Source organism: Triturus cristatus, chromosome 5_1 (assembly GCF_964204655.1).
Source record: "Triturus cristatus chromosome 5_1, aTriCri1.1, whole genome shotgun sequence".
Classification (NCBI taxonomy): Eukaryota; Metazoa; Chordata; class Amphibia; order Caudata; family Salamandridae; genus Triturus; species Triturus cristatus.
Window position 1 is genome coordinate 171,892,778 of NC_140587.1, and position 15,895 is coordinate 171,908,672.

The window sequence follows — 15,895 nt, forward strand, 5'->3', positions numbered from 1 at the left end:
AATCCCTGTTGTTAATCCCAAGGTTAAAAAGAACATGGTTAGGAGGTAAAACCTTTTCCTACCAAGCGCCTTTAACGTGGAACCAACTCCCCCTACCCCTAAGACAATGCTCTGATTATCTCAAATTCAAAAAGACTCTGAAAACCACCCTCTTTTTAGAATAACATCTTACCGCCTATGTTTCACAGCTCTGCAAGCGCCGAGAGACCCCCTCGGGGTTGATTCATGCGCTATATAAACTATTTAACATAACGTAACATAACATTAGGGACATAAAAGCTAAACCGCTTCCTTATGTATACAGGACCCAAACCATGCAGCGCTCTGTGAGCCACCGTAAGAGCTTTAAATTGCACTCTTTGTGCCACTGGAAGCCAGTGCAAGTCGTACAAATGCTTTCTCACGTTAGATCTTCTAGTTATGTTAAATAGAAGTCTAACAGCGGCATTTTGAATCGTTTGTAATTTACTCAGCAAATAGCCGGGAATACCACAGTAGAGGGCATTGGCGTAGTCCAAGCAGGAGAGAATGAGTGCCCGAGCGACCGTTTCCTTTGCTTGGCTAGGAAGGAGAGGAAAAAATCTTCTAAGAGATTTAAGTATGCCAAAGCAAGAACTAGCTTGCATGGTCTTCTATGGGAATTCTCTGTGGCATATTATCATGCTAATCTACAAAACAGTTCGAAATAGGGGGTCTAAGGGAATATTTAATGACCACAACAAGATTTGTTCCCCATAACAGTAATCACAAAACAGTATGAAATCTTGGGGTCAGTGAACAATCTTAAACGGAAATTCAATATAAAAGTGGGTATCAACCTCCTAGATCTGAACCAAATGACTAAACCTCACAGTATAAAGCTGTGGGCATATCCCTTTACAGGACAAATTCCCTCACTCACCATAGGTGACATGCTTCATCATATGGGAATCTCCTCCCTGAGGAAAGCCTAGTTCCTCGGGGGGCTACAACCTCCTCTCTACGAGGAAGGAGCTATGGGATGTTTTTATTTATACGCCTAAATGGGATTTACTAAATCCACAGATGATGAGTAAATGATATATGTGAGGAGGGACGCAGCGCAAAAAAAGTTATCAGTCCCTGATACTGTGCCTAAAGGAGCTAATCTATTTGAACAAACAACTGGTGTCATAGACTCTAGGCCTTTCCCTGGTTGATTAAGTTCAGCAATTGTGCCTTTTGTTGGTTCCTGATGGGGATGGTGAACACTCTGGATATTAGATACTTGTTTAGAGGGAGAATTATTTAATGCCGAAATCAAATGAGGGGTAACTGTTCCAAAGTTGGGATGCTGAAAGTTACCCACACTCAGAAGAAGAAAAGGAAAAAATTAAAAGGAAAAAAGGAAAAAGTCCTAGGTCAAGAGATCGCTAGTAAGAGGCAGCGCAAGTCCTGTCGCTTGTTGCCCTCACACACCCTGAGGGATGTTGCGCTTCATCATTGGGCATTTCCTCCTCGTCGGGCCGGCGCTGCAATGCCCTACAGGTCCCCCGAAGGGTCACTTTGGCAGAGATCTTTTTGTTGAACAGCTGTCAGATGAGTGTGGATGTGTGGGGAGCGAGTCGTATGTGAGTGGTGAGAGGGTGCGTAAATGGTTAAAACTGGCTAAGGGGTACCAAGGATGAATGAATTTATTAGAAAGGTTCCCTTGTCAGAATAAAAGACCCCTGAAGGTCGTGGGTTACTAGAACACGTGTAATGTGCCTAAGTAACTGAAGGTCAACATATTTAGCGCCTCGCTGGTTATAAGAATCCGTGGCGCTTCAACAGGACCAAGAAACCGTGAAACAAAAAAATATAGGAGGAGTCAAGAAGAGCCTCCACACAACGCGATGGTCAGCACACACAACGTCTTGAGATCCACGACCAACAGTGAGACATACATCACACACAAGACAGAAGGCCCTCTCCCTCAGAAGTGGCTGTCGTGGTGGGCATGGTTATCCAGCTATGGGTCATGCCAGGATGCTGGCAAAGACATCTGCGGCGTGTCCCAGCCCCCAACGATCCTGCCACCGGGCTTTATGGAGAGGTATAGAACAATGGTGCCCAAGGCCTCACTTCAGCCATAGCGTGACTCACTATACGCAGCGCGGCAACTAGTAGGGGCGCTGGTAGTAGGCTCTTACCTAATAGCAAGAAGAGAGTTGCTCCATAGGCTAGCGCATGAGTAACCCGCACCCTAACGGGCTGTGGCAGATAAAAGAAAATGTGAGAGCAGAATGAGAAAGAGACCCAATCATCCGCAACAATCTAACGACTTACTGTGATAGGTTGTCAGCATGGCCGGGTCACGGCCCCATAGGCATACTCACAGTTTCCGCTGGGTGTACTGGCTCTCAGCAGCTACCTGCCATCACGCCTGCCTGCATATTGCATGACCAGGGTGTGTAAGACCTTGAAATAGTGTCTGGGCTAACGAGCTAAGGAGGTACCTCCGTCCGGAATGCGCTGTCATGGGAAGCTTTGCTACGCATGTGCGGAAACAAAGTGATGTGGTCGACTCGTATGCCCAAGCGCGGGCGCCATATCTATGTGTCGGAAAGTACTCCAGTGAAATTTACTGTGAGGTATAGGGCCAAGAAGTGGGCACCGTCCTGTAAGAGGACCTGTCTATCAAAAAACAGAAAGACAATAGGCTGGTGTCGTGTGCCCATGCGCGGTAGCTGCGTCTAAGTGTCAGAGGATGTTAGAAAGGGGTCTCAGGAGAGAAAGAAGCCTCACTGGGTATTATGTTCAAGGTGTCAAAAAGCACTAAAGTGAAATTTGAGGAGAATGGAGCCAAGAGTGGGCGCTGTGGGTAACGGGTCCCGTGATTGTTAGAGTCTCATGTATCATATACACGGAGATACCTCTAATGATACTCAGGGAGTTATCCAGAAAGATGATTGGTGCACCTCAGTAGAGTAATGTGGCAAAACCTCTCATAGAGGCAGGGTGAAGAGATCATGTACAGTACGTAGAAATGGAGCCGCTAATGTATGTGGACATACATGTAATGGGGGAGTTGGATGAAATGATAGTCGGTAGTCATCCAGTGTGGATGTGTACAGAGGTGTAATCGAGAAAAATTGTGTTTTAGAAGTAACCCAGCTACAATGGTTGGAGAGAGACTGTACCCTGGTTGCAGAAAGGGGTGTAGGTCTCACACAATGAAGAGACACAGAGGGGTGAGATCACAGTTCTGTCCATGGTATGTCATCATTGAGGCCTCGTGTGTTAGTGCGGAGGCAGTGAACCCAGTGCTGTTCACATCTGAGTGAGGCATTGTTCCATGCTAGATAAGCCTCGAGAATAGTCCACTGAATAACATCACATGAGTGTCCTTTTTAGGTCTCACTAGAGTCAGCGCATGCGCTGCTCTTGCGAGAAATTTAGTAGGTGGTTTAAAAGTTCTAGCTTCTCATATGTTGAGAAAATTAACACCCTTTTTGCTGCCGATAGGCATTATAAACGAATTGGAAAGAACCCTGAACCCGCCCTGAAACAACGTATTTTATTGATGGTGGAGGATGCAGTTGACAAAGGATACATATGTCCCAAGGAAGCAGAATATTTTACTCCCAGCCACACCCGCATGTCTATTATTTATGGGGTCCCCGAGACCCATAAAAATGTCCTTGACCCCCCGCTGAGGCCCATTGTATCTACGATCGGATCAGCCACGGAACCCCTCTCCAAATATATTGACCACTTCCTACAACCTTTGGTCAATAAATTGGAGTCCTTTGTCAAGGACAATGGTCACTTCATTTCCAGAACTGAGGGAACCCCCTACTATGCCGATAGGGAACTCTTGGTAACCTTGGACCTTGAGTCCCTATATACCAACATTACCCAGGAAGGAGCTCTTATGGTTATGCAAGAGATTCTGTCTGCTGAACCGGGTATTACCAAGGCCCCCTTTATCATCCAATGTCTCAAGATAGTTCTCTATGAAAACTATTTTGAATTTAATCATTGCTTCTTCCAACAAATACAAGGAGTCCGCATGGGAGCTTCATGTGCTCCTAGTATTGCTTGTCTATATATGGGACACCTTGAACATAAGAACATATACAATGAGATGGCCCCTTTTTATGAGAATGTTCGGGCCTGGGCCTGATTTATTGACGACATCTTCTTCATCTGGAAGGGTGACCAAACCTCATTAGAGGATTTCATCCTGTGGATTAACACTGCTGATATCAATCTTACGTTTACGGCTCATTCAAGCAATCTTAAGCTGGAGTTCCTTGATGTCTGGATCAGGCATAACCAAAACGAACTTTATGTATCTTTATTTACTAAACCCACTGCTACAAACACGTTACTGCAGTATGGTACCTACCATCCTCGCTGCCAAAGGAATAGTATCCCGTTTAGCCAATTTCTATGAATTCGAAGAAACTGTTCAGACATCAAGGATTTTCTCCAGCAAGCCGATGTCCTTAAGAAGAAATTCATCCATCGAGGTTACCCCCATAAACTGATAAAAGAATCTTTCAAAAGTGCGAGATATTTTAATCGAGATGCCATGTTCCTACCCAAGGAAAAACAATTGACGGACAAACTGTTATGTGTGACTAAACATTCCAACATTGACCATAAATTGAGACAGACCAATAATTCTTGTTGGTATCTCCTTAACATGCATAGTGAAGATGACATACTCCCTAAACCGATTTTTGCGCTCAAGAGAAATAAGAACCTTAAGAACTAACTGGTTAAAGGCAAAATGCAGGAACCACCATCTCCTCACCAAAAAGCCATAACTGGCCCTGGACCCATTCTAGGCAACCATCGGTGTGGCAACTGCCAGGCTTGCCCCAATGCCCTTATTGGAGATACCATTGATACTCCTGAATGCTCGGTTAAGCATCTAAGGATGACGAACTGTCGCACCTCCAACATTGTGTATGTCATTTTATGCCCATGTCATCTAGTTTATGTTGGAGAGACTGGACGCGAATGCGGGACAAGAATTGGGGAACACAAGTCCAATATCCGGACAAAGAAATTGTCTGCCCCTTTAGTTCCTCATTGGCTTGAGAACAACCACTCTGAACTAGACCTTAAGTGGTCGATTCTGGAGAAAATCGTGGCCAACCCTGGAAAAGACCCTACCCTGATCCGCAAAAAAAGAGAGGTGTTTTGGATCTACCTTCTCAATGCGGTGAGTAAGGGTCTGAATGAACATTGCCCTTGGGAGAATGCGATAATATAACCTCTTGGTTTATTGATCGCACCCCCTATACTTGATGGACCCACCAGGATCTCAATTGGCCTGTTCAGATCCTAATTCTCTGTACTCTTTGGCATTTTTATTGCCCACTTCTTTAGCCTATCTCGCCTTTCAATTGCTCGATTGTTGGATTCCAAACAAAGCTTATGTGATCTCCTAGCCTCCTTTTGATCTATCGTGTTTTTTTCTCTAAATTCTACTCTGGTCATATCTGTGTCACACCCTTTAGATATATATATATCTTTTCTAGAATATTTTTATTCTAATCTTCTTTCCAAGCACAAGATATACTGTACCCTTTAGCCCTGGAATAGCCTGGAGACTCGTTACATTTCCTTTTATATTGTTTTATTATCTCTTTGCTCTTTTTGACTGATAAGATGACCGGATTACCACACTGAATCTAGTCTATCCACCTTTTCAAGATGGTCACCTCGCTTTTTTTGACTATTCCCCTCAGTCCTCTTTCTATCCCTACCCTTGTTGATGATTCCCAGCCTCTTATTGGCTAGCCGATATCCTGTTACGGCTTATTACGTCTCCCCGCCTCCCTCGTACCATCCGTTTCCGGAGGAAGTTTAACCGCTTGTAAACTGTCGAGACGAACCTTCTGCTGCATGCCAATCTGCTTGAACATCTAGGTAAGCTGCTTGGGACCTTCGTGGGATACTATCCCCATACTCTCTCTTATATTTGGCCTGTATTGTTGCGTGCCCTCGACCTCTCGCGCTATGCCTTTACATTAGCTGTTTGTTACTGCAAAACTCTATATGAGAAGGGTTTCTTCGATTACCGCCTTATAAATTTTGGCGAATCTTGGTGTCTCTAGCATTGGCTTATCTCTGCTACTGTAGCGACTGTCCATTTAGCACCTTACCCCTTTTACCTCCTTTTTTCTAGATTACCTTGGGGTGGATATTTCCCCCCTCCCCTCCCCCGTTTATTACATAACTTGTCGTATCTGTTCCCTATTAGAAAACGATTGATGAGTAGAACAGCTCCGTCCTTTACATTAGGGGTATCCTAATGTTACTTCCTTCATTATATAGGAGGTCTCTTCATTTTTATTTTTATTTTTATCGTTATCTTTATTTTTTATTTTTTACTTTTTATTTTTTCTTACTTGTGCATTGTCTTCAAATCTTACTTTTGTGTTTATATAGTCCATGTGCTTTATCCTAATGATCTTACATTCTTTTTGGGACCTCATAGATATCAATCCTGTTTATCACGCTTGATTGGTCAAAAGTTCCTCATCGCCTACCGCATCTCCTGATGAGATAGTCCCTATACTCAGTCCGTACTCTGGAGACTGATTGTCCCTCCGTTTGGGCAAGGATCCTATGTTGGCCTTTTGTTGGTAGGTGGCATTTATTATCTTCTGCTTATTTGTGCCAATCTTACTATATATTGGATCTCCCAGATTTGACTGTTAGTTATGTTTTCTATTTTCTTTTCTTTTATTACTATTCTGGATAGATACCCCAGGTCTTTGACCGTCTTTGGAACTCATTCTATAGGCCGTGGAAAAACTGCTATTCAATCTCCTGAAAATAATACGATCGCTAGGTACCCTGTGGCATCTCTTTAAAGAAGTCCGTTTGATAAATCACTTCTTGATGGGCTATAAGGTGCCATAAGTATCTTTCTGATGTAATTGTCCCACTCCTTTAACGCACCTACTGGGCATCTGGTACTATTTTCCTATTTTCTCTTTCCTTCATTTTCCTGGCGACCTATGTCGCTTTGACGAGTCTTTGGCCTTTAGATTTATGCACCCTCTATTATATATTCCTTGCACTTGGAGAATACCCTTACTGTTTTCCTCCTTTTATATTAATCATTTTTCTCCTTTTCTATTTTGTTTTTGCACTCCATTCCAATTTTAACTTGTTATATTCATCTTTTAACTTAATACCACCATCGTGGCAAACCTTACGTGACTAATAATTTATATATATAAAAAAAAAAAATATATATATAGACCCCAAAAAAAAAAATTATTATGACATAAAAAGTTGTCTACCTTTTTCGAGTATTGTTTTGTTGTTCTGACTTTAATTTGTTTTGCACTCTGAATATGTATATACTTCTTTTTTGATTATAGGTGTGTCTGTCCCACACTACCGTCTATCCTCGCCCTGATGAAGATGTAGCCCCGGCTGGGGCTTGACACCGAAACGCGCGTTGGCGTTTTTTAGACCATTGGGTTGCTGAAACTTCACTACCCATACTTTGTGAATGTGAACTGCCAAAATGTTATCTAACCACCTGATGGCAATTCCATGATCTCAATGTGCTTTTATTTCTGTGAACCGAATCAATGTGTTGTTGCCAATAAGATGATGCTATTGTGGAATGTGTGCCAGTATGATTGTGATTTGTGAATGAGAGGTGTGGGACTGGGCTATTATATTTACGTGAATCTTGAAATTTTATTTTATTAGTTCTATGCTATGATGTTGATCACACTAAAAATTAATAAACTTGTGTGATTCAATGACACTTCAGTCAAGTTGAATTGTGTCCTGGTTTGCCTACGGTTTGTGGTTACTAATTTTTTGACCCTCTACAGGGCCTTTTGAATTATCCTGGCAGGTATTTCTCTTCATTGGTTTAAAAGTTCTACCCAGAAGCTATATCGCTGACATATCGTAAGTTAATAAACCATCAAAAAGACCCCACAGAACTTCTTAAACAGAAATGGGAGGTAGATGTTGGGGACATGGATGAGCACGAATGGCAGGAAGCGACTGCGTCCCCGCGGGAGGTGGCGGTTTCGTCCAAACTAAAATTGGTGCAGCTTAAAATACTGCACAGGATATACTACACTAGATCCACGATACATAAAATGGGGAGAGCGGTTGATCCGCTTTGCCTACGGGTATGCGGCCTCCAGGGTACCTTTTTTCATACGATCTGGAATTGCCCTGTCATTGCCGGATATTGGAGAGAGGTTATGGCAACGGTCTCCCGAGTAACCGGGCGTGAGGTTCCCCCTGAGCCTCGGATGTGTTTACTGAATATATGGGATGATACAGACCTGAACCACGCTGAACAAACCTGGGAGTCCATAGGGCTAGTATTGGCCAAGAGGAATATTGCGCTACACTGGGGGGCGCCAGCAGTCCCCTCGCACGCATGGTGGTGTCACGACTTAGATAACGCCATGGTTGCGGAGAAGGTGGTATGTGCTAATAGGGGTTGCCCCCGGGCGATGGCAGATAATATGGGGAAAATGGAACACATTCAGGGGTCATATATGCACACCCCGTCATCGGGATCAGAGTCCGACCTCAGCGAATGATGCAGACGGTATACTCCTTGATTAGCGGGGAGGGGGTCCACGTATGGGACTGCTTGCAGAAGGTACTCTGTGTTATATGTACTGCGGAAGTATGGCTGATCCAAAGCGATGTCACCTATGTTGTATTTGACAGAAAAGAATTCAACCTATGTCGTGAACGTGAACTTTGTAGAAGGAAAGGTGCAGAATTACTGTTAATAAAAATTGTTTTACAAAAAAAAAAAAAAGTTCTACCCAGGCCAGCCACCAGCTTGGTATTATGCGCACAAGTGCGCGCGACGTGCACAGCACTTTTTCCCGTCGCGCGCGCACGTGAGCCCAACTTGTGTCACCACTCGCGCTTTTTTTTATTTTTTATTTCGTTTCGCGGCTTTTATTTCATTACTTTTACGGCCAATGCTTGTTTATAGGGAAACATCTTTGCTCTGGCCTGTATGTGTGTGTGCTCTCACATAATTTGTGAGCAATTGTAGTACAAGAGCCGAGAGTGGAAAACTATACTCAAAGTCAGCAGACATCTCACTCTCACAAGTGACAGCGCAGAGCTTGCTTATTACAGATTCAGGGTTTATCCATATCTAGTGATTAATACCATGGAAAGGTTTATGGTACACACCTCTGTTTAGTTTTCAGACACCCGATCTGACAAGGAATGCGGAAAGTTCAATTGTGAACTGCTGAGCATAGGAAACATTGTTTTTGACTTTGAGACATCCTGAAAACCTTGACACGGCTGCAGTGCTTGCATATTTTCAAATGGCGGCGTTCTTTTATTGCATTTTAACTTGTTTACAATCATTTAACAGTTTGCTACTTCGAGGTACCGGCTGCTTGTACATTGAAATGAACTCTTCGGATGAATTTGACATTCGAAAAGCCTCTTTGAAACAAACCTGAATCAAATGATGAAGGGGCAAGAAGCTGCCCATGGTGTAGAAATTATTGGAGCTTATTTATAATTTGATGGTAAAATCAGGTACAAAAATTCCAAGACGTTAATAACGCTTGCACCAAGCGACTCACCAGCTTTTCGACCCGATGTAAACTATTGCAGAAAAAATGAGGCTTGTCTGGAGCAGCAAACCAGATGGTCACCGTTGTTATTACTTTTTGAGTGTTAAATGCTTGTTTTTGAACAGATGGTGGCAAACGCGAGTGTCTCAACTCCTAAGTGGTATCTGTGTAAAAATGGGCACACATTCATTCGCCTCCGTTTTTGCAATACCTTCTTTCATTCAATGAAGCCGTTATTGGGGGGGGGGGGGGGGGGGGGGGCACGGATGTAACTTTTTCCCGTTTGAGCTTTGTTCCTATTCTGTTGTTTTCCTTTCACTAAGGAGGATTCAGACACTGTTGGTTCCAGACTGAAATGATTCAAATCCAGTGGTCTGGCCTCAGCATTCTTTCCTCGTTATGCAGTGTTCGCCTCCACGTGGCAACTACTGTTTTCTTTGACTATAAGTTTGTTGGTAATCTGACCTGTGAAGAATGTGTCAGTATTCCAGGACTACATGGTTTGTGGGCGACTTTTCCCTAGAATGTGAGTTTCTTGCGCTTCATACCTTTCAAGTGTATGTTCTCCCAGGTCTCTAGGGAAAGAGTGTCACACAGCCGCCTAAAAAAACAAACTTTTAGTCTCTCCATCTTTGCGGTACCCTTGTGTTTTTGATCACATAAAATTACACTGACTTTAAAAACCTCTACCGTCAACATCATTAACGTACCGTGTGTAAAGTTGTCCGATGAGATCTGAGCACTTTCGAATGGTGTTTAATCTGTCGTCTTTGTGCCCACAGTGACTTGAAAATGTTACTATCATGACAATACAAAATGGTGGAAGCCAAGAGTCTTGTCGATAAACACTTGGATCCTCATTCAGAGTTTTGCGGAGTCATGCTCCTGCTTTTTTTAGGGAATTATTATTACAATAATTGCTGAAATCTACATGTAGAAAACAAAACGCTCCATTTCCATTTCAGCAGGTGGAAATTTGAGTGAGAAGAGCCCCGAATTCGTGAGTCTCATGCTGTTAAGGGTCTGGTAATGTCATGACCCATGTGTTATTCCCCATTCTCATACAAAATCTCGAAATAACTGGTAAATCGATGCTGATCCCGGCTGTAATCAGGCCTCGTGTTACCACCCCACTTTACTGGCCAACTCATAATGTGGGCCTTAGGGGTGGGAGGGGGGAATACTTGAAAATAATAGAAACCCATTTTATATTTAATAAATGAGGAATGGGAGAAAGGGGGGGGGCAAAAGAACAAAATCTGGAAGGTGCACAGGGACATATACTGCAAAGAGGAACAAGCATTGGCATAGCCAATAGGTCTCACCTTTGGGACCTTATAAGTGTTTAGCCATGCAACAGTTGATGTTGTTGCACCAAGGATATTGTGCTGGATAACCAAACCCTTATAAGGTCCCAAAGGTGAGACCTATTGGCTATGCCAATGCTTGTTCTATGAAGTGATTACACATCGTAGTTGCACTCCGGCCCTGGCGAATCGTGCTTTTATGTTCGCTGATCCTGGGTGTTATAGGTCGGGTTGTCATCCCCATGTACACGAGGTTGCAGGGACATGAAATAATGTAAACCCAACTTTTGGTATTGCAATTCGTGTGGGTGCGTTGTTCCCAGATGAAGTCATCCATCCGTATGGTTTTGGTATGTTTTGTGGAGGCGCAGGCCACAGGGATAATATCCTGACACCGAGGGAAGATTCCATAGTGTGGACTCCGCTGGTTTCTTCCTAGTGTATTGACTAAATAATCCCGTAGGTTGGTCGTCCTCTTAAAAGCAAACCTGGGTTGCTCTATGTACGTAGGGATGACAACGAGACCTATAAAAACCAGGATCATTCATCCTTGGTACCCCTTAGACAGTTTTAACCTTTCACGCACCCTCTCACCACTCACATAGGACTCGCTCCCCACACACCTACACTCCTCTGACAGCTGTTCAACAAAAAGATCTCCACCAAAGTGATCCTTCGGGGGACCCGTAGGGCATTGCAGCGCCAGCCCGATGAGGAGAAAACGCCTGATGATGAAGCATGACATCCCTTGGGGTGTGTGAAGGCAACGAGAGACAGGACATGCGCTTGCCTCTTACTAGCAAACTCTTGACCTAGGACTTTTTCCTTTTTTGCTTTTTACTTTTTCCTTTTCTTCTTATGAGTGTGGGTGACTTTCAGCACCCCAACTTTGGAACAGTTACCCCTCATTTGATTTGCTTTTAACTGTCCCCTTAGGCGCCTTTCGCTTTCCCATTGTGACTAAAAAATAGAGTAGTTTAATTTAAGAAGGAAGACCTTTTTCTAATAATATTCCCACCTTTGTTCTTCAAGGATTCAACTTTCCCTTATTAATTTTGCAAAGTCAACTTTTAATAGGTGAGGAAAAAATAAAATAAAATAAATTGTTAAACAACAAATCTGGAAATGCAAATAAAGACAGTAAGGCTAGAGAAAGTAGAGTTTTTCAGGCGTCTGACTATACTAAACTATTCACAAAGCCAAGACCTGATATACAAGATGTGCCACTATGTGAATCCGATCATGTGCTGTTTGTTGATGGCTCCTGTTTACGAGGCCACAATGGAAATTTGAAAGCTGTCTGCGCAGTCTGTACTGTTGCATGCGTGGTTGAAGCCTCCTGGCTTCAAGGTGTATTTTCAGCACAAGTGGGCAAATAGATTTCTCTTACCAGAGCATGCTGCGTTTCAGACCAGTTGAGGGTGAGGATTTTCAGTGATCGTCAGTATGGTTTTGGTGTCATTCAGGACTTTGGGCAGTTATGGTCCCATTCTGATTCAGGGTAACCAATCTGAAATGGAGAAAGTGTTGGGAACCTACTAGAGTCCCTACAATTACCATCCCAAATCGCAGTGGTAAAGTTTGCTGCTCATAGATAAGCCCCGACTATGTGACAGTGGACAACAGATATGCAGATAAGACAGCTCGTTATTGTGTGCAAAAGTCTTGCACCTTTAATAGAGAATACATCAATGAAACTTCAGATGTTACAGATTGTAAAGTGTTGTTGTCTACTGTTGATACAGCAAGAGTGGATCAGACAGGCTGTATCAAATGAGATGGGCATGACATTTGGGTTTCAATAGATGGAAGACCTGTGTTACCAGGCAGCTTGTTGCCACCGATGGGATGACACTATCATGGTCCTGCACATGTAGGAATAGAATGATTGGTCTACCTCATTGGGCAAACGTGGTTCAATCCCCAATTCAGCTTGACAGCGGAAAGTTTGTGTCACAGATATGTTGTGTGCCAACAGCAGAATTCAGGCAGGAGAACACCTGTTACAATGAGTCACATAGGGAGATCAGGAGGTCCCTTTACCAGGATGCAATTGGACTTTATAGAGATGCCCGTTTGAAATGGGTTGAGGTAGTTCCTAGTAATTGTATGCATCTTTTCACGGTGGGTTGAAGTTTACCCAACTAGGAGGAATGAAAGCCTCACAGTAGCCAAACTGTTGATGAGGGAGTTAATACCGCAGTTCTGGCTTCCCAGTTTCTCTGGAGTCAGGCCGAGAAACTCATTTTAATAATGAGGTCCTGAAGATGTTATTTGCAGCATTACAAGCTGAACAGAGATTACATTGCAGTTACCATCCAGAGGCTTTCACCATTATCGAGCAAGTAAATGGCATTTTAAACTCAAGATAGGCGAAAGTGTGTGCTTCAACATCTCTGAAAGCGGCCTGATGCATTGCCTCTTGTGTTGATGAGTCTGCACAGTACTCCAGACAGGAGGACAGAATCGTCACCTCATGAAATCATCATGGGGAGGGCCATGAGACAGCCAGCCGTGACTGCAAATGTGCTTGTGAACATTACTGACAATATGATTCTTGAGGACTGCAAACGACTGGCTGACATGGTGCATTCTGTGTATCACCAGGATGGAGAGGCTACTGCCCCACTTCAACAGGAGCAGTGTCATGACCTAAGTGCTGGTGACTGGGGTTATGGTGAAGAAGCATGTGCGTCAGTCCTGCTTGCAGCCTCTGTGGTGTGGATCACACAAGGTAATACTGGTCACCACAACTGCTGTAAAGTGTGGAAGTATCTTCAACTAGGTGCATGCCACACATACTCACAGAGTCCCTTGTCCCATTGATGACATAACAGCACCTGTTCCTGATGTGCCTGTGGTTACAGTCAGCCAGAGGGCGTAGTTTAGTCAAGCCATTGAGGATCAGCAAACAGCACTTGTTTGGCCTGAGGAGGCTCTACTGTTGCCAGTACAGAAGGGTGTCATCCAGTAGCATTGACTGCACAGGATTCAGACCCTGGCAAAGGGCATTGTGCTATAGTAACACAAGTTGTGCCTGGATGTTGTACAGATGGCCCAGAAGGCAAAAGAGAGAGGAAGACGCTGCCTGGCTGAAGTACATGTACCACGAACCAGGGGTGCTGACAAATCTGGCCTGTGCAAAAGTGAGGAAGAAAGGCCAGCAGTAAGGAGATCAAAGAGAGCAAGGTTACCCTGTAAAATATATTCCTCACCTGAATGGACTTACTTGGCAGCCAATAATTCGGAGAGAGTATTCTACACTTTTTGCTATAACAATTCCCATCCACCTGAACCTCTTTGAGTTGAACTTTGTGACTGAACTGAGTTTTGAATTGCATTGCCACTAAACAGACTGACACAACTTGTTCTGGAAGTGACTATTAGTAAATCTGAACTGCACATTTATTATGGACTTCCTTTAATTGCTTTGCCCAAACTACAAAGAATAGTACGAAGGCCCGAGTTGGTGAAGAATCCTAACGTTGTCCCTTAGAAGAATATGGAGTAGGGCTAAGGAAGTCTCACAAAGATCATTATGCTTACCATGCTGGAAAAGGACATTTGAACTTTCTTTACTGCTAGTGCCAGTAGAAACTAACTTCAAGAGAACTGTGCTGCAATCTTCTAGCTAAACAGTTTGTCATTAGAGAACTCTAGGAGCCTAACACAAAATCCCTTAGATGCAAGCACATATGTGCAGGAGTATTTGCTATTGCCACAATAGCGCTAGTTGTCTTGCTTATAATATTAAATTTACCACACCGTTTTCATGAAGAGGAGCTTAAGATTACATGTGTCCCGCAAAACTTTCCCTTACGGATAATTGCTTGCCTGCATAGATGAGAAAGATTTACATGTAGATGCTTCTAAAGGAGATTACTCATTGGATGTTTATTCTAAACTGTTATATGAATATATGGATACCATGGATGCTAGGGATTGGTATGTATGCATGCAATTGCCTGCCTCCGTTGCCAAGGGGAAAACCTATCATCACCTCCTTGACATATGGAGTTTTGTTTAGCTTATTGTTGAGCTTATTTTACAAGAAAGATCATTTTCAATACTATTACTCAAATCATGACTTAGTTCGTTCAGAAGTTCCTTTGCTGAAGCAATTTAACAGATGTGATTCATTGTATACTGAATAATAACCAATGAGGTGCATGATTTCTGAGTAGCGCTGGAGAGCGATACAACTGTGCTGCCACATTGATGTGATTTATCACCATCAAGGAACTTACTTCAGTTATTGCCTTTTGAGTGCCACTCACTGTGGACCACTCCCTGAAGACCTTTCCTCCATTAATTCTGGCTGTCCCTTGTATCACCTTGCCCTGAGGAAGACCCGCCGTGCCTATTAGTAAATCACCCACCTCATTGGGTCGAAACGTCAACGTGCTTGTGATAATTCTGACCCTACTCTCTCCGCCCCACGTGAAATGGAAATTTAAAATCCCAAGCGGTATGGAGCTTAATGTACCTAGGGATGGATGTCCTCTGAATGACCAGTTTCAACAATTTGTACAGCACTGTATATATCTTGTTCACATTTAGCACTTTTTTCACCATAGCACTTGCGCCGTTGGAACAAATTGTATGTTCATGAATTCTGACAGCCTTCTAATTCATCTTGACACCATAAAATGTAAAATAATATATGGAGTTATCCTTAAATACAGACCTTGATTGATTCAAATTTGGTGTGTTTTTGATTCATGTTCTTCTTTGTCTTTTCTTCTCTTTCCTTTTCATTGATTATTACTGAAAGGTCTGAATACTGTTATTTTGTATTGGTTATTATTAGTATACCACAAATCAATTCTGTACCCGACAGAACCAACATTCTTGTACACCCAGGTTCTGACAGGCACTGGATCACCCCATTATACTAGATGGAGCAATTTAGCAGACAGACTAAAAATGCTGAGATAATGTGACATTTCTTTAGACCCACTCTGACACTGGATACAGCTTATGCACATAGACACAATATAACTGGTTCTTTAACAACGGTAG

General features: G+C 43.1%; 1 long non-coding RNA gene across 1 annotated transcript; it reads left to right on the plus strand.

Moving 5' to 3' along the window:
* Positions 1 to 5,788: 5,788 nt before the first annotated feature.
* LOC146830567 (uncharacterized) lies at positions 5,789 to 7,760 on the plus strand. The gene is made up of 3 exons (XR_014961163.1): positions 5,789 to 5,886; positions 6,458 to 6,605; positions 7,353 to 7,760. It is a non-coding gene; the product is annotated as an uncharacterized LOC146830567 (long non-coding RNA).
* Positions 7,761 to 15,895: the final 8,135 nt, after the last annotated feature.